The sequence below is a fragment of the Eumetopias jubatus genome, unplaced genomic scaffold (genome assembly GCF_037043125.1).
Source record: "Eumetopias jubatus isolate StellerSeaLion01/CBP00866 unplaced genomic scaffold, mEumJub1_p1.0 scaffold_12, whole genome shotgun sequence".
NCBI classification, from domain to species: domain Eukaryota; kingdom Metazoa; phylum Chordata; class Mammalia; order Carnivora; family Otariidae; genus Eumetopias; species Eumetopias jubatus.
The window spans coordinates 102,192,069-102,215,564 of NW_028274818.1; the positions used below are offsets into that span (position 1 = coordinate 102,192,069).

The 23,496-nt window shown below is 47.9% G+C and overlaps 1 protein-coding gene across 3 annotated transcripts in view; it reads left to right on the forward strand.

Annotated features, from left to right (window-relative positions):
- The first annotated feature begins 4,613 nt into the window (after nucleotides 1-4,613).
- POR (cytochrome p450 oxidoreductase) overlaps nucleotides 4,614-23,496 on the forward strand; it is a 61,139-nt gene continuing 42,256 nt past the window's right edge. Inside the window, exon 1 of one of the 3 annotated variants that reach the window (XM_028109800.2) lies at nucleotides 4,614-4,649. The gene's annotated coding sequence lies outside the window, so the exon portion shown is untranslated. Of the gene's footprint in view, nucleotides 4,650-4,721; nucleotides 4,745-4,980; nucleotides 5,068-23,496 lie in introns of those variants that run through there. The other 2 variants (XM_088016654.1, XM_028109799.2) reach the window with 2 other exon arrangements.

Here is a 23,496-nt window from a genome sequence, read left to right on the forward strand (position 1 = left end):
CCCGCACCAGTGTGGGGAAGTGTACCACTCCCAAGTAAGAGCTGAACAAAGACCTCAGGGGCTGAGTGGGTGCCCCGGGGGAGCCAGGCCTGGCACTCCCAGGGATGGAGTGGGGCGGGAAGGGTTTGAACAGACTTGACAAGCTCACTGATGGGCACCAGGCTTATCACGGTATACACTTACTAGTTGTAGGATCTCGGGGAACTTGGGACAAATCCCTTTGCTCTCTGAGCCTTTGTTTACTCATTTGTCAAGTGGGGATTTAAGGGGACACTTTTGAGAGAAGATTGGCACTAACCTGTTGAGCACAGTGCTTGGGATCTATTTGGTACTCAATAGATGGTAGTTAGTCCCCTCTATTCCACAGCAAGTGGGAGCCCGTTGCAAGTGCTCAGTAAACATTTGGGTCTATAGAACAAGGGGTGGCTCCAAGGGATTATGGTGATCAAAGGTAAGATGAACTTCGTAGGATGCTACATGTTTAAAAGCTGCTCCCAGGGACAGATGCTTTGTCTGTTGCAGGTGCAATGAGTTTTCACATTGTTCACATTCAGGAGAAACTTACTGAGGGAGGGTGTGGGACTGGACTGCCTATAGCAGTCCCTTAGAAGATCACACATTCTCTCTCTTTTTTTAAAAAAGGTTTATTTATTTATTTGACAGACAGAGACACAGCTAGAGAGGGAACACAAGCAGGGGGAGTGGGAGAGGGAGAAGCAGGCTTCCCGCGGAGCAGGGAGCCCGATGTGGGGCTCGATCCCAGGACCCCGGGATCATGACCTGAGCCGAAGGCAGACGCTTAATGACTGAGCCACCCAGGAGCCCCAAGATCACACATTCTTGATGAACCCTTAATGCAGACACACCTGCACAAACCTTTTTCAGTTCTGTTCAGTGGAGACAGACCCCCCCCCAAAACCCAACAAAGTAGGGCCCTGGACAGGCCACCCAGTCCTTGTCCAGCAATGACCACAGTCCAGTCCCTAGTTCCCATCCACCCCAGCCTAGTCTCTGGAACTCCAGCCCACCTTTCCTTAATCCTCTGTGGCTCCTCTGGCAGATGCCTCCTGTTGCCTGCAGTTGGCAGCACTGGGGGAGGGGGGTGCAGTGGCAGAGAGACAGACAGAGGAGGCCCCTAACACAGACCTGACCTGCAGGGACTCCAGAGCAAATGGAGACCAGTATTCTGGAAACATGACTTTAAGTAGGAGATACTTGGGGACTTGGAGGGCTGGACAGCAGTGAAGAAGCCACTGCCCCTGGAGGGATCAGGGCAGCTTTCCAGAAGTGGCACGTTGGTAGGATATGGACATAAAAAAAACATGGAAAAAAAATGACATTCCTGATAGCTCAGAGGTTACAATCAAAATTTCAGCGTGTACCAGGATTTGTCCAATTTTGCTGGAGTAAAGAGTTTGTGGAGGAAAGTTATGAAGATCAAGCTAGAAAGACAAGTCAGGGCCAGCTTTTGAATGCCCTTGCATTCCAGACTAAGGAGATCTGTCCATACCACACACTTTGTGCACCTGCTGTGAGAATGGAAACAGATAGTAATTCAGACTCCAACCTTGACAGTGACGAGTCTGGATGGGAGCAGGGGGGTTGTCTGAGAACCCTGAAGGAGGTATCTGGAAAAAGCTTGATAAACCAGATCCAGGGAGAGATTGAGGATCTGTTGCTTTTAAATCGTGCCAGGGTGGAGAAATTAAAAAAAAAAAAAAAAAAAAGGAACTTCTGGGAAGAGGACTGCCTCAGGAGAAGAGCCCTGTAGTCATAGGGATGATTGGCTCATCTGTGCACACCCTGCCCAATGTTACAATGGTGTCAGTGCTGCCATCGACTGGACACCCCACATGTGGCGCAAGCCACAGACTAAGAAAAAAACACACGTAGAATGTAAATATCACCAAGCTCAATTGTGAAAACACCAAGGGTCAGGCAGCTGAAGGTGGGAAGCAGATGTGGGGGCACAGAGCAAAAGGAACCACAAGGACGCTGATAATGTCATACCATGGGAAGAGATACTGCCTGCAGGGGATGGATCGGGAAAGGTCCAAGGCTGCTGCTTCAATTATACTAACAGAGGAAGTCAAGTAGGTATATAAGTAATTATGTTGCAATGCGTGAGCAGGGGAGGCAGGCTGTGGTTTTAATGACCTTCCTCATCATTAGCAGGACTCAAGAGGTAACACGTAAACATTTCTTTACCAGTGTGGAAATAAGGACCAGAATAAAGCATTAAACAAAGTAAAAGGTGATTCTTTCCGGGCAGTGAAGGTAAAGGAGAAACAGAGGGGAATTGACAGGAGACTGTTGTCTGTAACCCACGTGTGTCTAATTTTGATTTGAGAAAAATGAAGCATGTAGTCAAAAGAATTGGTTCTGGGCGCCTGGGTGGCTCAGTCGTTGAGCGTCTGCCTTCGGCTCAGGTCATGGTCCCAGGGTCCTGGGATCGAGTCCCGCATCGGGCTCCCTGCTCCGCGGGAGGCCTGCTTCTCCCTCTCCCACTCCCCCTGCTTGTGTTCCTGCTCTCGCTGTCTCTGTCAAATAAATAAATAAAATCTTTAAAAGAAAAAAAAAAGAATTGGTTCTTTGGCCAGAGAAAGATTGTTTGGGTACTAAAAAAAAAAAAAGTATTTATGTATTCAACTTTGGGTGAGTGAACATTAGCAAGGCACAATGTGTGAAAGACACCTCCTTCGCCCCCCAGTCCCAATTTTCGCAGTCTCCCCTAGAGACAACCAATGTTAGCACTTTTTCTTCTTTCCAGTGAGGAAATGCACATACAAGGGAATCTATACACAGTCTGGACATCTTCCACTTCCCTTCCTGCTACAATGTTTCCTAAAAACACAAACAGTAGCTTTTTACAACTGCTGTCATCACCTTCCTTTTCTTCAATTCATCTCAGAGATGGTTGTGTCAGCAATGAGCTTCCTCATTTGCCTTTTTTTTTTTTAATAGCTGGGTGATATTCTCACATGGGTGTAGCAACAAGATACGACAGTGCCTATTTCCCCACAGCTGCACCAGCAGCGTGTCATCAGACTTTTGGTTTGTCATCGTTAGAGGGGAAAAAAGGTATCCCAGCCAGAGTTTTGATTTTGCGTTTTCTTTTAAGTGTGGGGTTGGAAATCTCTTCATATGGTTAAAAGCCATTTGTATTTCTTTTTTTCTGTAAACTGAGTATTCATATCTTTTGTCCATTTATGTTGATTTGGTTTTTTTTCCCTCATTAATTAGTGGGGCTCATTATGAGGCAAACTAGTCCTTTGACTCTTAATAATAGCAAATATCTCCTGTCTGTCTTTTGACTTTGCCTGTAGGTCTTTGTCATGCATCAGGCTTTGATTTTTCTGTAGGCAGATTTTCTCATCTTTTTGGTTAGGTTTTCTGGCGTTTGTGTCATAACTCAGAAAGGCCTCCTGGGGAGTAACAGAAATAGTCCCATGATTTCTTATAGGACTTTTCCTCTTTCTTCTCTCTTTCTTTAATCATTTAAATCTTTTATCTATCGGGAATGTCTATTCATGTGAAGTATGAGGTGCATATCTAACCTACTTTTTTTTTTTTTTTCCAGCAGGCTAGTGAGAGTGTTATTTTGGGGAGGATGGGTATAGGGTCCAGAAGGTAGGGCAGTGAGCAGAGAATATGAAGACGTTTCCCTGGCAGTGGGTGTAGAAGAAACTGGAGTGACATGCACAGTCAGGAACTGCTGAGATCATCCAGGTGAGAGGTGAACCCAGGGAGGCCTGAACTAGGGCAGAGGCAGCAGATAAGGTAAGAAGTGGGGAGAGGGTCCTGGAAATAGAATCCATAGGACTCAGTGACTGGTTCAGTGGGGAAAAGCAAAAAAAGATGCCTGTTCCTGCCTGGGTGATCTATTATTAGCAGAGAGAACTCAGTGTTGTAATTTCTGGCCTCACAGAAGCAAGGTACAAGGATTCAGAATCAAAGACTGAAGATTCCCTGGGACACCCCCAGAAGATGTTCAACAGGGTGTTGGGAAGGTGGGAGGGAGTATCAGAGATTGGAGGAGGAACTCCCACTGCTCTCTTGGGGGCCAAGTGAAGGAGTTACACATTCGGTTCCTTGCCTGGACAGGGTGCACCCCACCCTGAGGGCGATGGCATTCATCTCATCTGTTGGAGGAACTGGTTCCTGACAGACTGGACCTGGAAGTCTAGAACTGGGGCCACAGGAATAATCCTCTCTTTACACAGGACTTTACAAAGTATTGGTTGTTGGTTGGTTGGTCCTGTTTTTAAAGATGGAGAATGGGCTCTGAAGGCAGGGAGTTGCCCACTGTTCGAAAGGAATTCGCAACAGAGCACGTAGTACTACTCCTCCTAATGGCAATGACTTCCATTTCTAGAGCACCTACTACTGCACTGAGTTAAATCCCTTAGGAACACGAGTAATACTGCCTGATCCTCCTGACCCTATAAAGTAAGAACGACAGCAGGAGGCAGAGGTGGGACTCAGACCCACCAGCCAGGCAGCCAGACCTTTCACGCCCGAGGGCCCTCCGCCCCCTCCCCGCCTCTTCGGTCCAGTCCGCGCCCCCTGCCTGGTCACTTCCCGTCCTCCGCCCCAAGCAGGTCCGCATTCTGGTCCGGGCCCTCTGCGGTCAGGTTGCCCCGACGCGGGTAAGGGCACTGGGCGGTGGAAGAGAGAAAGCGCGAACACACGCGAGCGGCAGCAGGCCAGGCCCCACGGCGCACAGCCATGGCCCCGCGGTGATGTACGAGGCGGGCCGGCAGGCTGGCCGGCGGGGGCAGGGGCAGCGCGAACGGCAGCAGCAGGCGCGCAGCGCGCCGAGGCTCCGGCCGCCTGCAGAACGCGAGGCGAGGCCGCTGAGGGGGCGTGGCCGTGCCGGGCCGTACCAAGAGCTCGGATTCGCCGGGGGGGGGAGGCTGGCCCCAGGAGCGCGCGGCGCGGTTGGGCGGGGCGGTGCCCCCGACGGCCACGCCTCCACCCCCGCGGCCGGCACGGGCGGTGGTAGCGTCTCAGTGGTGCGGGCCTGCGTCCTGCTCAGGTGGCCGCAGTGTTGCCGGGCCGCCAGCGGTGAGTGCGCGCGCTCGTGGTCGCGGGGCTGCGAGGTCAGGGCGCCGGGGTTCAGGGTGCCGGGGTCCGGGGCCCGACGGCTTTCGGCCGCTTCGGCTGCCCGGGCCCTCGGCGCCAGGGCGGGCTCTCGGGCCGGGTCGCTGCGTGTCTCAACTGAGCTCGCGCGGAAAGTGCAGCTTTCTCCCTGGTCCTTCCCGGGGCGGCCTTTCCCCTCGAGCTGACCTCTCGCGGCGCCTGGAGGGTCGTGGTTTGCGCGGCACAGGGCGCCCGACGGACCCCACCTCCTTAGTCTTGGCGTCAGAGGGCTCGGGCTCCAGTCTCCGCGCCGTCATCCTCAGCTAAGCCGCTTTTCCTCTCTGAGACTCAGTTTCCCCGTCTGTACAATGGGCCTCAGGAGGAGGGCAGTTATTGAGGTAACTCACGTAGGAGACGCTCGATGAATGTGACTGGGATCCGAATCTGACCCTGCAGCATCAGGTGGGCTCAATCGAGGGCTCCGGGGAGCCTGCCAGCCCCGCCTCCCCTGAGAATCGCTCTGGGTGCGGGTAAGGGCATCCCTGGGGGGCAGTGCTCCTCCCGAGCACGTGTCTCGGTGGCAGCTGCGACACGTCTTTGCCGGGCTCTGCTGGGCAGCCGTGACACCCTTAGCGTGACACCCTTAGTAACTGGGTAAGAGGTCGAGGTCTCTTGGGAGGCGATGGGGCTGCAGGGAACTTGACCTCGAATTTTTGCTTACATTTCTCAAGACCGTTGTGTAAGCTGGTGAACGGTACTGAAGAGTTTGGGTCCACTTCAGAGAACGTGGCTGCCTCCTTTTCTTAGACCCATAAAACAGTCTACCTTTGAGCTTGGCCAAACTGGAGAGTAGTGGTAGCACCAAGGGAGACTGGGCTGGAGTGGGTAGTTCTGGTTTTGAATCTTGGCCCCTTGGCAGGACACTTAACTTCTCCGAGCCTTTGTTTCCTCCTCAAGGGGTACAGATAGTGATACAGCCCACTCTGCCACCCACACAGGGTTGAGGTTCTGAGGCTCAAAAGAGAGGGTCTTGGTCTTGGAGGGTGACATTGAGAATTGTAATATTCTCTACATGCGGAACAGTTAACTAACCATCTGGGATCCAGTGTCCCCACTGTGCAGTGCTGTAATTCCTTAGGCCCTCTCATTTGGTGACAGGACCTTGATTAACTACTTCCAAGTTCCGCCTGTACTGATCCCCTCTGAGTGGTTGTGGGTTGGCTTGATCAGGAAAACAGTCCAAAAGTCCCAGTTGGTAGAGCAGCGAACTCAGAAGGGATCGCTTTTCTCTGTGTCCTTCTAAGGAGGTCTTCTTTTCTTTTTGAGAGAATGGGCAGTTCTTGAGCTGCTCATGATTTTCTTAGCAGCTGGGATGAGAAACTGTGTCATTGGGCAGAGAGCTTAATCATTGTCTCAGTTGTCCAAAAAAACAGGGCTGCATTTCAGAGAATGGAGTATTAGCTTCCAGTTGTGTTGAGGTGTTGAAAACTTTTGGGGGTGGGGGGTCTTAATTCTCCAGAATTCTTCGTGTCTAGTATTTGGAAAAAGAGAAGATAGGTTTGAGATGCAGGGAACCCCAGGGATATACTTCAGCACCTGAAAACGGGGTTGACCTCAGCCGACATGAGTAAGGCAGGTGAATACTTCTGGGTGGTATGAGTTTGTAAATGGCCACAGGATTTGTTGGTTGCCTGGCAAACCTAGGATCTGCCAGTGACTCCCTTAACCCCTTGAAAATCAGGATCTGAGTTAGGTTAAGTCCGCCTGTGTTCAGGAGAGTATTTGGAATCAGAACTGCTTGGCACATCTAGAACATTTATTGGCTAGACCTATGGAACGTTTCAGGTTAATAAGAATTTAGCTCTTAAGCAGTTTTTATCCCCCCCCCCCGCCCCCGATGGAAGCTTCTGTAGTTGTAGGTCCTTCCATGGTTCCAGAGAGCCCAGCTGCCCCTGCAGCATCTCTGCTTCCTTGTGTTTTAGGAAGGAGCAAAGCACAGGATGAGGGGAGGAGGGGTCCAAGAACCTGACTTCCAGCTCAGGCACTAACACCATGTGCCTTTTGGCAAACCACCCCAGGCCTGTGGGCCTCGGTTTAGTGCTTTGGGATTTAACTTATATGTCAGATTCATTTAAAAATTAAAATCAGAAAAAAAATGAAATGGAGAAATGGCTGTTTTTATAAAAATGTTTTTTTTTCTGTTTACAGAAATATTAAGTGCTCATTTAAAAAAATAAAACTATTAAGAAATATGCAGTGTAGTTAGTGAGCATCCCTCATAGCCTTATACTGAGATTAAAAAAAAAAAATCACTGCTAGTGGTATAGTATACGTTCTCCAGGTATTTTTTCACATATAAAAACATTTATTATCTAATTTTTTTTTACTTAAAACAACAGAAATGTGCTACTATTCAATTTTACTATAAATTTCAAACACAGTCATGCTGTCAGTCATACTGTTTTTGAGGCTTGCTTTTAATTACTTACCATGATATATCACTGTGTAAAGCTCTACCTCATTCTTTTTTCTTTCTACCTCATTCTTTTTCTTTTCTACTTCATTCTTTTTTAAAACCTCATTCTCTTTAAAAATGACAGAATATTCCAGTAATTGGTATTATTGAAAAAATGTGTTTTTGCAGCTTTTTGCTCTTATGAATTCTGCAGCAGTGAGTAGCCTTTGTTCTTTTTTTTTTTTTTAAGATTTTATTTATTTGAGAGAGAGAGAATGAGAGAGGTAGAGAGCACGAGAGGGAAGAGGGTCAGAGGGAGAAGCAGACTCCCTGCTGAGCAGGGAGCCCGAAGCGAGACTCGATCCCGGGACTCCAGGATCATGACCTGAGCCGAAGGCAGTCGCTTAACCAACTGAGCCACCCAGGTGCCCAGCCTTTGTTCTTTATCTTTGTACGATTGGGCAAATATTTTTGCATTGTGAACTCCTAGAAGAGCTGGATCAATGTTCATGAACTTTTCAATGTCCTCATTTACCAAATACTGAGTACTACATGCCAGGCACTATTTAGCTGTTGGAGTTTTAGTAGTCAACAAAACAGACAAATCCTCCATGGCTCTAATCTCTTCCTGGGGGCAGACAACACACATGATTTGTCAAATGATGATAAATAATTTGAGATACAACTTTTTGTTATATATCAGATTCATTTAAAAATTAAAATCCGCAAAAAAAGTGAAATGGAGAAATGACTTTTTATAAGAATGCATTTTTTCTGTTTACAAAAAAACTAAGTGTTCCTTATTTAAAAAAAAGACTCTTATAGAAATGTGTAGTATAGACAGTCCTTCAGAGCCTTCCACTAAGACATTAACTTTACTGAGAAAAATAATACAAAGGGGTGTGTGTGCGTGTGTGTATAGAAATGGTGTGACTTTCAGTATCAGTGGGTATTAAACTTCCCTCCAAAAACATTCCCTTGTTATGTTCCCACCAGCAGAGACTCACGTTTTTAAATTCAGAATTCTCAGGTCGGTTGTGAAGATGAACTGCTAATGGCAGAGATGCTTTTATTTCAGGAAAATTTGTGCTAGAATATGTGCTAAGTCTGTATTATGTATGCACAACATTGTGTGTGTGTGTGTGTGTGTGTGTGTTAATTCCTCTGATGACCCCAAAAGGCTAGTTTTCATACCCACTTCACAGCTGGTGGGCGGGGGGCATCTCAGAGATGCAATCATTTGGTCAAGGCTAAGGGTGAAGCTGAGGCCTCACCCAGGACTGTCTGCTTCCAGAGCCCTCGCCTTCCTTTTGTGCTGTGTTAGATGATTATTCCTCCTTGCTTCCAGTACCAAGGCACCAATAAGTATGTCTGTCTTTTTTAATTAAAAAATTTTTTTTCTGGTGTGGGGGCCCTGGGTGTCTCAGTTGGTTAAGTGTCCACCTCTTGATCTCAGCTCAGGTCTTGATCTCAGGGTCGTGAGTTCGGACCCCGCTTTGGGCTCTGTGCTGGGTGTGGAGCCTGCTTAAAATCCTCTCTCCCTCTCCCTCTGCCCCCCCACACCCCTCTCACGCTTTCTCTCAGAAAGAAAAAAAACAAAAGGATGGTTACCATAAAAAGCCATATGTAAAGATTATCCTCGGATGCAGGGAGGTGAATTGGGAGGGTGTGCAAGGAGAGCATGCTCTACAAGCTTAGGTGCCCCTAAGTATGTCTGTCTTATATGTCTCACTGTACATTTCATCATAGTGTAAGAAACATAAATGAAATGAGTATCTTGGGGAGATAGGTAATGCCAGTTCTCTATTATTATTATATAGGCTACAGAACAAAGCTGCTTTTTCTGTGCAGTTCTGATGTCTGGCATTTGATAGAAATGTAGACTCACCTGGCAGGTGGGGAGAGGCTCCTGGGGCCAAGATAGCTTACCAGCTTATACAGGCGTTGGCCCACGCCAGGCCTTCTGTCTTCAGCCAGGAAGTGGGAAAAAGAATCCTGCTTCACCTGCCTCCTGGAACAGTTCAAAAGGTGTTTATTTTTCAGCAGTTAATGCTTCCCATTCTTGGCAGTGTTTCCATCCCTGTGGAATGACACTTCAAAGACCTATCTTTGGCCCTCAGGGTCTAAGCTTCTGTGTTTAGGGCCTGGTTCAGGCACTTGGGAATTCTTTTTTTTTTTTTTTTTTTTGAAAGATTTTATTTATTTATTTGACAGAGAGAGACACAACGAGAGAGGGAACACAAGCAGGGGGAGTGGGAGAGGGAGAAGCAGGCTCCCCGCCGAGCAGGGAGCCCGATGTGGGGCTCGATCCCAGGACCCTGGGATCACGACCTGAGCCGAAGGCAGCTGCTTAACCAACTGAGCCACCCAGGCGCCCCGGGAATTCTTTTAATAGTTTATTTTTTTAATTTTTTTTAAAGATTTATTTATTTATTTTGAGAGAGTGAGAATGAGAGAGAGAGAGAGAGTACATGAGAGCGGGGAGGGTTAGAGGGAGAAGCAGGCCCCTCCCTGAGCAGGGAGCCCGAAGCGGGACTCAATCCCGGGACTCCAGGATCATGACCTGAGCCGAAGGCAGTTGCTTAGCCAACTGAGCCACCCAGGCGCCCCCAGGCACTTGGGAATTCTAACAAGGCAGGGAACCGACATAAACAGTTATGGCGGAGTGTGTGGGGTTCGTTCTTGAGATAATGCGTGTGAAGTGCTTGTCCTTGGTGCCGAGCCCACTGTGTACACTCAGGGGAGCACTCAGGTCGAGCTGCCTTTATTTGGGGGTCACGCCAGGCTCCACAGAAGAAGTGACGTTTGATTTGGGTCTTGGAGGGTACGTAGGAATTCACTGAGCCCACCGAGGCACACCTCCCCCCCTGGGGGTGTAGGGTGTAGGTTGCATGAGGCTAGGGATCAATCGGGGCTTCTCTGAAGGAGGCTTGTGAACCATGCTAAGTGATGGGAAGGCTTTTAATTATTTATTTACTTATTTAATATTTATTTTATTTTAGAGAGAGAGAGAACATGAGCAGGAGGGGCAGTGGGAGAGGGAGAGAGAGAATCTTAAGCAGTCTCCACCCTCAGCGTGGAGCCCGAGTTGGGGCTCCATCTCACCACCCCTGAGATCATGCGACCTGAGCCAAAATCACGAGCTGGACGCTTCACCGACTGAGCCCGCCAGATGGGAAGGCTTTTCGATAGGTCAGTGACGTGACTGGCACAGAGGAGCGTATTCTCGTATTGGCTTTTCGGACTTTCTTACTGTCAGTATCCTCCTTTCTGGGTGAATTCATCATTTGGGAATCTTAGTCTGCTTCAGTCTGTATCCTGTTTCAGCGTTCTGCATCCTCAAAGTGTTTTTCCTCCTCTCAGCCCCCTCCCCCGGTGAGGTGTTTACGTTAGTTGTGTGGTGTACCTGTCGGGATGCATGCGTGTGTGTGTGTATGAAGGTGGTAGAGGAGTCCTATGGGGCAAACCATGGCTCTTTGAAGGCTGGTCTGTTGGTTGGGTCCCCTGGAGCCGAATTCATCAGCTGGTTATGCCTGATGCTGGTTGGTGTGGCAAGTCGGTTAACACTGGAGTAAGTTGTGAACAAAGCACCTCGGGGACCCAGTCCTTCTGGGTGTCTTGTGGAGAAAACTGATGTGGGGGTCTTGTTTCATTTATAAAGAGGTGACTGTGGCAGGGGGAAATCTCCTTTAATTGGGGTGCTGCAGGGGGGAGGCCTTGTGATCTTCGCTCAGCGTCTGTACTGTCAGAGAATCAGACACACACAGCTCAGAGAATCAGACACGTGCTTCCCAGAAACGAATCAGTTTCAGGGCCAAACTGGACTATAGTGATGGGCCAAACGGTGGTGTCATCTGCCATGGATTGTTTCTCAGTGAATTGGATTCTTTAAGACATCCTATGGTAGGAAAATAGAATGGAAAAAGTTGGCTTTTGTTACCTGGTTGTACTCACAGAGAAAGATGGACTCTGTGGGATGTGCCCTCTGATGTGTGACTTACATAATTTGCTTCTGGGTGAAATCTATGAATTATGTTTAGTCATTTTTTTAATCTACCCTCATTTTATCTTCAGTGCCTTTTCCTGTGACCCTCCCACCCCCCGCATTTGCCAAGCTCTGCCTTCCACATGACCTGTTCCTTTGGTGCTCATGTAACAGCACTGTGACCTGTGATACTTCGATCCTTGCTAGCACACGTCATCATTGCATTGGGTAGGCTGGGTCCGTACAAAGATTTGAGGGCTGGGTAGGAACACGTGAACTTGTGCTCACCTCTGAATTCAGAGGTGTTGACCCTACCCGTAGGTCACCTGGGGTCGGTTTCCAATACTGCAAACAGGGATGGTGGTTCTTGAATACAGAGGAGAATCCATCAGCCAATTGTGCCCGGCTTCTTCTAGGGGTAGGGTTTAGATTGGGGCACATTCCAGGCATCAGCAGGTTTTCCCATCTGGATTTGCAGTCCAGGGAGGAACAGCGTTTGTTGGTTTCGGTTAAGGGTTTCAGAACCTTTGTGATTGTTTAAGAAACCAGTGTCACGTGGACAGGTTGGGCGCAGGGCTTTATGTAATATGATTCACAAACTCTAAAAGGTCGGTTAGCATGGCAACAGAGATGAAACCTCCCATCCCACCTGTGGGAACCCTCTCCCGCTCTCCCCTCCCGCCCCGGCTCCTCGCCAGTAATGTCTCTCTCTCCGTGTTAGTGACCTCACGGTCTTCCTGGTCCCTCATGCTCTAAAGACAAAAGACCGGTTGGCCTCTGCCTTCCTCTTCATTCTGGGTTTCCACCACCATGCAGTCCTGTCCGTTTTTCGTCTTTGACTCTCTCTCTCTACCCCTCTGCTATGGTGTTATTGTAGCCCCTTCATTTCCTGCAGCGCTCGTCCCTAATTGGCCCCCCTGAGTCCATAATTCCTTCCCACTCCTCCCACTGCTTCTCAAGATCCATCCACGCTGGATTGACCTCCAAGCCCTGCTTTGTGTCACCCTTCCTTTGCTCAAAGATTTATGTCGCTGTCCGATTGTTTGTTCTTTTTCCCTTCGTCCCCCGTCTACCCCCCAGGAAGGATGCGGAAGTGGCTGGTAATAGAAGGAGCCTAATCCTCCCTCCCCCTAACGGCAGTATGGTTGGAACAGAATGTGAATTCACTGGGAACAGGGAACCTCCCCATCATTGCCATGAGAGTAAGCCAGTGCGTGGTACCAGGCCAGGCATAAGGTAGGCACTCACTGGATGTTAACTGGCTGAACAGGGGAGAGAATGGGCGAATGAGTGATTATGACTTCTCTCTCCCTAGTCTCTTGCTTCCTCCTGCATATGGACTGAGCCCAGATGTCAATGTTGGGTTTCATCTGTGTCTTTCAAGATTACCCTGAGGTGCAATATGAATTTTTGGGAGGATTTTAGTTTTCCATCTAGGTATGGCAATGGAAATGTCTCAAGTTCCTCCTGCAGTTACTAGTTTATTCAGCAATGAATCATTTTATAATTGAAAAAGAGAAGGAACTTGGGTATTTCCCCCATAGTATTCTAAGTCTCTCTAGATATTTCTAGATCATTACCTGGAGGCCAAAAACCTGAATCAATGTGTTTACTTAAAAATGCTACTGAAATTAATAAGAGGGTTCTAGTGTAACCTTTGAGTGTCTGTTGTATGTCAGGTCCCGTGCTGGGTATTTTGTGTCTCATGTAGTCATCAGAACACCGTGAGGATGGTTAGTGATGGGCCCAGGGCTGAGTGATCATGTGCCTAGGGTCCCATTGTGTGGAGGTAGCATATCTGGGGTTTGAACCAAGGTCTGTCTACCTACAAGACCCATGTTCTTTCATGGCCCAACTGGGTTTTAAGTTAGTTGAATTCCAAGGCCAACACTCTCCTCAGCCAAACCCCAAACCAAGGAAATAACTAAAAGCTGAGAGCCTAGTAACTGAGAGGACCCTGGGAGGCAGGTAATCGTATGATAAAGCAGTCAAGGGCAGCTGTTGGATTAAGCACAAAACTCAGTTCAGAGCTTCCTAGAAGGCAAGCCAAAGAAGGACGGGATTGAACAGCAAGCGTCATTGGGAAAAGGAAGCAGGTCAGTTTAGCACGAGAAGCACTTTTCTCTGGGCCTTTATCCGGGGCTTGTTGAATAAGGCAGTGGGCAGCAACTTCCATACCGAGCAGGTGTTTGGAGACCACCTGTGAGTACCAGGCCCTCTTAGAGGTGCTCGGACCGCACTTGTGGGTGGACGAGACTGACAGGATGATGGTGGCTCAGGCCCCCTGCAGAGGGAATGCTCCATAGAACAGAGGAGCATGGTCCACACGGAGCCCTTCCTGGGACCCGCTTGGGTAAGCGCAGAGAACTTCAGTCTCTGTTGTAATACTGCATGGGCAGACCTTTGGGGGAATGGGAGCAAGAGAAGACTCTTGGCGGGATGTATTCCGGCAGGCAGAGGGGGGAAAGCAGGAGACTCTGGGAGAGTGGGTGGGGAGAGTCCCTTTGCCAGAGGTTGGGAGGCAGGCAGGCCAAAGTGGAGGTCATGAGGCTCTTAGCACAGCCCACGTGCAGCGTCCTGCCATCGTGCTGGGAAAGTCGAAAGACCTGGCTTGGCTCCTTCCCCTTAGTGAGTAACCAGAGCAGAGCCAAGAGGTGTCGGAAGGCCGTGCTGATCCCGCTCCAGTGCTCCTGACTGAAGGGCCAGCAGGCCGTACCTTCAAGTGCTGACTTTGGCCCAGGGTTTTATGTTGATTCAGCCATTCGGCAGCTGTCAGCCGAGTGCCTTTGCCAGGCCTCCTGAGCACCGGGGGCTCAGAGACTCGAGGAGCTCCCGCCCGACACCGGCCTCTCCCGCATCTCCAGGGGTGGCTTAATTTTGAGCAGCACTGTCACCTGATGGTACCGCCGGGATGTTAACTGCCAAACGCACCCCAGGTCATTCAGCGAAGCAACTTCGAGGTATAACTTTGCCCTGTTCCGTAAAGGTTTTGCAGGGCAAAGAAATGGAGGAGAGGGTGGTTCTGATGCCCGCTGGTCTGGGTTTGAAGCCTGACTCTACCGCTTATCCATTCCCTGCCTTTGGACAAGGTGCTTTATCCTCTGTGGTGATTACAGTTCCCGTACCTCAGAGGGTTGTTGTAAGGATGAAATGAAATGGGAGAACGTCCTATTTCAGGGGCTTAATACATGTTAATTGTTACTACAGGTAGTATTTATTTAGATATAAATAGACTAGGCAAATAGAAAGTGATGGTGGGGGACCTAGGGTTAAGAATAGTGTGTGGCTGGGAGGGATGGGGTGGCTGGGTGATAGACATTGGGGAGGGTATGTGCTACGGTGAGCGCTGTGAATTGTGCAAGACTGTTGAATCACAGATCTGTACTTCTGAAACAAATAACGCAACATATTTTAAGAAAAAAGAAAAAGAAGAAGATAACAGGAGAGGAAGAAAAGGGGAGTATGTCAGAGGGGGAGACGAACCATGAGAGATGATGGACTCTGAAAAACAAACTGAGGGTTCTAGAGGGGAGGGGGGTAGGGGGATGGGTTAGCCTGGTGATGGGTATTGAGGAGGGCACGTTCTGCATGGAGCACTGGGTGTTATGAACAAACAATGAATCATGGAACACTGCATCAAAAACTAATGATGTAATATATGGTGATTAACATAACAATAAAAAATTAAAAAATAAATAAATAAAATGAGTTGAAAACTATTCCCTCCTCTTCGATTTTCTGGAATAGTTTGTGTAGAATTGGTATTTCATCTATGCGTTTGGTAGAATGCATCCATTGGAATCAATTGGGCCTAAAATTATATTTGTGGATAGGTTTTCAACTACAAATTCAATTTCCTTGATATAGGGCAATTTGGGTTATCTGTTTCTCCTCAAGTGAGCTTTAGTAGTTTGCATCTTTCAAGGAATTTATCCATTTCATCTAACTTGTCACCCTTATTGGCATAGTTACTTATGATATTCCTCAGTATTCCTTTTAATATCAGTAGTGATGGGGCGCCAGGGTGGCTCAGTCGTTACTCATCTGCCTTCAGCTCAGGTCATGGTCCCAGGGTCCTGGGATCGAGCCCCGCATCGGGCTCCCTGCTCCGCGGGAGGCCTGCCTCTCCCTCCCCCACTCCCCCTGCTCATGTTCCCTCTCTCGCTGTGTCTCTCTGTCAAATAAATAAATAAATAAAATCTTTACAAGAAAAAAAAAAAAAAGGATAGTGTGTGGCTGCTAGTGGCGCTTGGAGTTGGTCCAGAGGTTCCCGATGTCCAGAGAAAGAGGGGCAGACAAATCAGGAATGCAGAGTGACTGGTGATAGGTACGAGGTTTTCTTTGGGGTGGTGGAAGTGTTCCTGAATTCGATAGCAGTGATGAGCGCACAGTGTGGGTGAGCCACTGAGTTGCGTGCTCTAAAATGATGAATTTTATGATACGTGAATTAGATCTCCATTTTTAAAAATCCAGTTACTAGGCCACAAGTCCTTGGGGCGCCTGGGGGGCTCAGTTGGTTAAGCGTCCAACTCTTGGTTTCGGCTCAGGTCATGATCTCACAGTCGTGCCCTCCTCAATACCCATCACCAGGCTGACCCATCCCCCTACCCCCCTCCCCTCTAGAACCCTGGGATTGAATCCCGAGTCAGGCTCTGCGCTAAGCAGGGAGTCTGCTTGAGATTCTCCCCCTCTGCACCTTCCCCTGCTCATGCCTTCTGTCTCTCAAATGTATAAATAAATTAAAAAAAAAAAAAATAGGCCACGAGTCCTTGGGCCGCTGGACTCCCGCTGGCTCTGCCCCCGGCTGCCCGTCACCTCAGGCGGGTTGTGCACACCTGCAGCAGACACGTGCACAGCTCACCGCGTGTCTCTGAGCTTGCCTGCATTTCTTAGCCCTCTTGAGAGGGGGTGACGTGTGTCGCTTCCAGCCTGAAGCATTTAAGAACGGGGACTGATCCCTCTCAGTCTTCCTCCCGTCACAGCAACCTGGAATTTATCCTTTGAGGTCGTGGAGTCACATGGAAAGAGCGGCTTGCCCATGAGTCCCCTTACGGAAGCCAAGAGCCGAGCAGAGTCACCTGGCCTTCGCCAGCCATTGAGTCACGTTAGGTGGTGAGCTCCTCCTCGGGGCGCGTGTGGGGGTCAGAGGAAGACACCTTTTCCCAGTACGGTGGCCTAGAGAAATGTCCTCCTTGCCCCTCCCCTAGGTGTGTTGTGTGATGTGGTTTGCCTCTTTCCCAGCAGGAAGCCACAGCAGGTGCAGTGGGAGCCATGGCTTTTGTGACCCATGTGGGGCGGCTGGCTGTGGCCAAGTACGCAGCAGCCGTCCTGGCAACATCTGTCAGAGGGCGGATTCAACTGTCAGCTTTGGGAGCACCTTGTGTATCCCAGGTGACAGCACAGTGTAACGTTAGCCCAGCACCAGAGGAGTTTGTGTTTCACCCTCGAAGAGAACGTGGTCGGGGCAATAAGAAACTGTTATTAGCTAATGGTTTAGTGCTGACGAGCAGTCTTGTAGATGGTCTGATCGTCGTGGGTGCTTTTATAGACACCACAGGATGGTCCTCTAGCATCTGATTATTACGGACTTGCTCATGTTGTTGTGAGTTTTTAATAACCCTGTTCCCCAAATCTTGTGGCTTAAAAGCATGGCTTGAGTCCACAGACACAGATCACGGAAATGACCTCGGTACACATTTGATCTGATGTGTGGCACGGCCGAATGTCAAGGTGAAGCACGGGCGGATCAGGGGGTTCCACACAGTGCCATCTGAGGCCTCAGCCCCATGGCAGTCTCACCTGACCTCTTGTTAGTATTGGCCTCCCGGGAAGGGGATGCCCGCGTTTCCATCACAGTCTGCCATCAGAACCCTGGCTTCCTGTCCACTCGTAGGCAGGATGGTGGGTTGTGAAGCCGCTTGGCGGACAAAAAGAAGGCCTACTGCCTGCTCTGGACATGGAGCTGTTGCCCAGAGCAGCCTTAAGCGGCTACCTGGTCCTCGCTGCCCTAGTGCACTCAGGTTTTGCTGAACGGCATAGCCTACTGCTGGCCGAACCTAGAGTGACCCAGCATGGGACCTCACTGGGGCCACTGTGAGCCAGGAGTTGGCCCACCCCCGGGATCATGACCTGAGCTGAAGGCAGACACGTCACCAACTGAGCCACCCACGCGCCCCCAAGCCATACCTCTTGATCCTAAGTTCTTGATCAGGTGAGAGAAGGAGATGGGGAAGGAAGGAACTTTCCTACAAGGCAGGTGCTGCTTCCTGCCATCACTGAGCATGCGTAGGAAGGAGCAGGGGCACATTTTATGAAGGAAGTGGCACGTGAGTTCATCGTTGAAGACGCAGCTTTGGTGGCTACCACAGAAAAGGGAAGAACATTCTTAGGAGGAACAGTGAAGCAAGAAGAGGCAGTACTGTGAAAGACGTGTCTAGGGAAGCTGATGGGACGGCCTTGCAGGAAGGGTGCCGCTGCGTTATTTTTTTATTTTTAACCAATTTTTGACTTACAGAGAAGTTGCCAAAATGGTACAAAACGAGTTTCCTTATATTTTTCACCCAATTTCCCTTGGTGTTAATATCTTATAAAATTGTGATACCGTTACCAAGAATAGGAAATTAACATTGGTATGGTATTATTAACTATAAACCTAGGGTGGGCAAACTTTTTTTTTTTAAAGATTTTATTTATTTGAGAGACAGAGAGAGTGAACGAGAGAAGGAGCGTGGGGAGGGGCAGAAGCAGACTCCCCGAGGTCTGGGATCATGACCTGAGCCACCCAGGCGCCCCCGGACAAACTTTTTCCATAAAGAGCCAGAAAGTAAATACTTCAGGTTTCGTGGGTTGTAAGATGTCTGTCACAAGTCCCTGACTCTGGTGTTTTAGCAAGAAAGCAGTTGTAGGTCATCTGTAAATGATTGAACATGACTGTAGTCTAATAAAACTTTATTTTCAAAAGTAGTCAACAGCCTGGGTCAATGCTTGACCATAATTTGCCAACCCCTGAACTGAACAACATCCCTTATTAGAATTTTACTAGTTGTTTTTCCACTAATGTCTTCCGTCTGTCCTAGGGTCCTGTCCAAGATCCTGCCTTGCACCTAGTTGTCATGCCTCTGTAGTCTCTTCCCATCTGTGACGGTTCCTTTGCCTGTCCTAGCTTTGTTACCTTATAGAACACACCCCAGTTGGGGTTTGACCAATGTTTTCTTGTGTTTGGAGGGAGGTAATGCATCTGTGGCAAGAAAACCACCAAGACGGTGCTGTGTCCTTCTGAGTACATTGTCTCAGGGGACTCGTTACTGGTGACCTCGACCGTGATCTTTTGGTTGGGTTGGTGTCTGCAAAGCTACTGTTTTCCTCTTTGTAGTTAATTAGTATCTTGGGAGAGAGAACTTTGAGACTGTGCAAATCCTGTTTCTCCGGGGACTTTTGCCCACGAATTTTAGCACATCTACTGGTAGGTCTCGTCTGCAATAATTCTTACTGGGGACCTGTCGAATGGCAATTCCCTATTTCCCTCTTTCCTCCTACATTTATTAGTTGGGATCTCGTGGGGAAGAGCTGTGCCTTCTCTCCTCTTGCTTTATTTATTTGATTATTTATATCACTGTGGAGTCATGGGTATTTATTCTACTGTTCAAAACCCAGTACTCCACTAGCAGTGAACAATCCAAGGAGGAAAAATTGAGAAAACAATCCCATTTACAGTAGCATCAGAAAGAATCAAATACTTGGGAATAAATTTAAACAAGGAGGTGGAAGACTTTTCCACGGGAAACTACAAAACGTTGCTGGAAGAAAATAAAAAAGACTTAAGTAAATGGAAAGACATTTTGTGTTCATGGACCAGAAGTCTTAATATCATTAAAATGGCATTACGTCCCCCGCCTCCAAAACAGAACACAGATTCAGTGCAATCTCTGTCAAAATCCTTATGGCTTTTTATTCAGAAATGGAGAAGCTGATCCTAAAATTCCTACAGAATTTCGAGGAACTTCAGATGGCCAGTCTTGAAGATGAAGAACAAAATGGGAAGACTCATACTACCTGATTTCAAAACCCACCAGAAAGCTACAGTAATTAAGGCAGTGTGGTGCTATTATAAGGAAAGATCTATAGGTCAATGGAATAGAATTGAAATCCAGAACCTAATTCATACATATATGGTTAAGTGATTTTTGACAAGAGTACCAAGGCCATTCGATAAAGGGAAATAGTCTTTTCAACAAATGGTGCTGGGACAACTAGATATCTACACACAACAAGAATGAAGCTGGATGCTTTACACATACACAAAAATCAACTCAAGGTGGATCAAAGACCTAAACAAATGTCAGCGATAAAACTATAAAACTCTTAGGAGAAAATATAGAGGTAAATCTTAATGACCTTGGACTTGGCAGTGGTTTCTCAGATATGACACCAGAATCATAGCAACAAAAGAAAAAGCAGATAAATTGGACTGTTTTGAACTGAATGTTTGTGTGCCCCTGATATTCATATGTTGAACTCCTAGCCCCTGATGTGATGGTCTTAGGTAGGGCTTTGGCAAGGTAATTAAGTTATGAGGGTGGAACCCTCATGAATGGGATTAGTGCCCGTATAAGAAGTCACAGGAGGGGGGGGTGCCTGGGTGGCTCAGGAGGGTAAGCAGCCAATTCTTGATTTTGGCTCAGGTCATGATCTCAGGGTCCTGGGATTGAGCCCCACATCAGCCTCCTGCTCAGTGGGGAGTCTGCTTGAGGATCCTCTCTCTCCCTCTGCCCTTCCCCCCACGCCCCTCTAAAAACAAATAAATCTTAAAAAAAAAAAAAAAAGTGACAGGAGGGCTTACTTCCTCTTTCTGCTTTCTGTCATGTGTGAATATGAGAAAGCAGCTATCTACAAGCTGGGCAGCAGGCTCTCACCAGGCACTGGATCTACTGGTGCCTTGATCTGGATTCCCCAGCCTCCAGAACTGTGAGAAATAAATGTTTCTTGTTTAAGCTGTCTGGTCTAGGATATTTGTTATAGCAGTCTGAGCTAAGACATGGACTTCATAAAAATTAAAAAACTTTGATGCATCAAGGGACCCTATCAAGAAAGTGAAAAGACAGCTCACATAATGGGGAGAAGTATTTGCAAATCATGTATCTGATAAGGTTCAAGTATCTAGCATATATAAAGAACACTCATAACTCAACAACAAGAAAAAACAACCCAATTGAGAAATGAGCAAAGGACCTGAACAGATACTTTTCCAAAGAAGATACACAAATGGCCACAAGCACATGAAAAATTCTCAGCATCATTTGTCGTTAGGGAAAGGCAGATCTAAAGCACAGTGAGATCCCACTTCACACCCACTGGCATGGCTATTTAAAACAAAAACTAAACCAGAAAATAACTGATGTTGGTGGGAACATGGAGAAATTGGAACCCTCATATGTTGCTGATGGGAATGGGAAGTGATGCATCCGCTGGGGAAAACAGCGTGGCAGTTCCTCCATGCGTTAAGCATAGCATGACCACATGACCCAGCAATTCCGCATCCAGTTATCTACCCACAGAATTGAGAACAGGCACTCACACAAATGTTTGTACGTGAATGTAGCAGCATTATTTGTGATAGCCAAAAAGTGAAAACAACCCAAATTCCATCGTCTAATGAATGAATAAGTAAAGTGTGGTAGATCTGTACGTCAGACTAGCATTCAGCTGTAAACAGGAGTGAATGGCTGACACCTGCTACAGTATGGTGAAGCTTGAACACGTGATGCTCAGGGAAAGAAGCCGGTCACAAAGGACCTGCTGATAGTATGATTTCATTCATGTGAAATGTTTGTAATAAGGAAATTCACAGACACAGTAGATTAGAGATTGCCAGGGGCTGGCCAGTGGGGATTGATTGCTTCCTGGCTACTGTGTTTCCTTTGGGGTGATGAAAAACTCTGGTAACTAGATGGTGGTGATGGTTGTGCATCATTAAAAAAAAATTTTTTTTAAAGATTTTATTTGTTTGTCAGAAAGAGGGAGAGCACAAGCAGGGGGAGCGGCAGGCAGAGGGAGAAGCAGGCTTCCTGCTGAGCAAGTAGCCTGATGCAGACTCGATCCCAGGACCCTGGGATCATGACCTGAGCCGAAGGCAGACGCTTAACCAACTGAGCCACCCAGGCGTCCCAGTCATACATCGTTTTTAATATACTCAATTCCACTATCCTATACACTTTAAGATGGCAAATTTTAGGTTATGTGTATTTTGCCACAATAAAAAAAATACCATAGAAATGAATTACACCCCCTCCCCCATCCAAGAACATTATTTATTTGGGTGCTTAAATTGTTCTAGCTTTAGCCATCAGGACCTCTGTTGAGATGTCTCTTGGTTCAAGCCCCGTGTTTCCTTGAGCTTTTCCTTAATTGACAGCACTATGAGATGTTCCAGGCTCATCTTTTGTTTTCCCATGCACCAGCCCTGAAACCAGCTAGTTCTTTAAGAAGCCCTGGTTTCTTTTATTGGAGAATGGTCTTTAGAAGCCAAAATGTGGGTGCTTGGTGAAGATGCTTATTTTCACTGTGATCTGCCCCAGAAAATAGGAATGGGAGGGACAATAATCCAGCGTTCTTTGCGTGTCTGCGGTTTCCCCCATGCTACTCTCCCATAGCCCTGTCAAGAGTTCTCCGCGGTGGTGATACTCCACTTTAGGTAGGAAAGTGGCCGAGGGATGTTGAGATTTGCCCAAAAGTCCTAGAACTATTAAGTGGCAGAGCAATTTTGAACTGGTGCTTTTCCCCCTAAAGCTGTGAGCCCACTTTCCCTTCAGGCCCTTCTGGACGCTCTTCCCACCACCTTTCTATGACCTGCCATTTTGTGCCTCCCTCGGTCAAGAAGCCCTCCCTAGCCACTTGGACTCACACCAGCCTCACCCAGCTGCGAACTGGCACTGGCCACCTGTACTGTTCATTCTGGCAAGGAAATAACCGCCACTTGTGTCTCTTCATGGGAGGGGCAGAGAACATTCCCTGACTTTGTTTGTCCTCGCTTATATAGCCAGCACAGTGCTGGGCACATAGCATACTTGATGGATGTGGAAGAGCTGCTCTTTAGTATGAGTGGGGTGTTTCACCTCAAGGCAATTTTACCTTTGACCCTTGTCCTCTATGTCCTCAACCATCAGTGTGTCTGTGATACTTCACAGAATGTTTCCAGAAGCATCATTTGTGCAAAAGGCAGGCAAGGACTGTTAGCCCATCTTGTTGGCCAAGCCTCGGTGAGGGGAGATGATTTCCTAAGACGGTGGGAACGCCAGTACCCAAATTTGGGTCTCTGAACTCCCACCAAGTCCCACACCCTTTTCATCATGGCCCTCTGCCCGTTTGGCTGCTAATACTGTTTTATAATCCAGTGGACCAGAGAGAAATCAGAGAAAGAAAACAGAGCTGGGGCTGTTTTGCTCCCCTCAGTGTTAACGGTCCCTTCTCTGTGAAACCACTTCTAGCTAGAAAAGTCATGATTTTATTTTTATTTTTTTAATTATTATTTTTAAAGATTTTATTCGGGACAGAGTGCACAAGAAGGGGGAGGGGCAGAGGGAGAGGGAGAAGCAGGCTCCCCGCTGAGAAGGGAGCCCGATGCAGGGCTCGATCCCAGGACCCTGAGATCATGACCTGAGCTGAAGGCAGATGCTTAACCATCTGAGCCACCCAGGCACCCCGAAAAGTCATGATTTTAATAGAAGCTCAAATAGGACTTTTGGAAAGTAACCTTGGTTTCCTTTGCTCTGACGGAAATAGAGGAAGCCCAGAGTCAATAGACGAGGCAGAAGGAGGGACTACCTTTCTTTAGGGGATCCTGGAATGCGGGGGGGGGGCATTTGAAATTGTGACCTAATACTGTCATTGTGGAGGAACACATGAAAGATAGGTAGGTTTTTTTTTGTTTTTTGTTTTTTGTTTTTTTGTCTTCCTGCTAAAATAATCCAGGCTATTC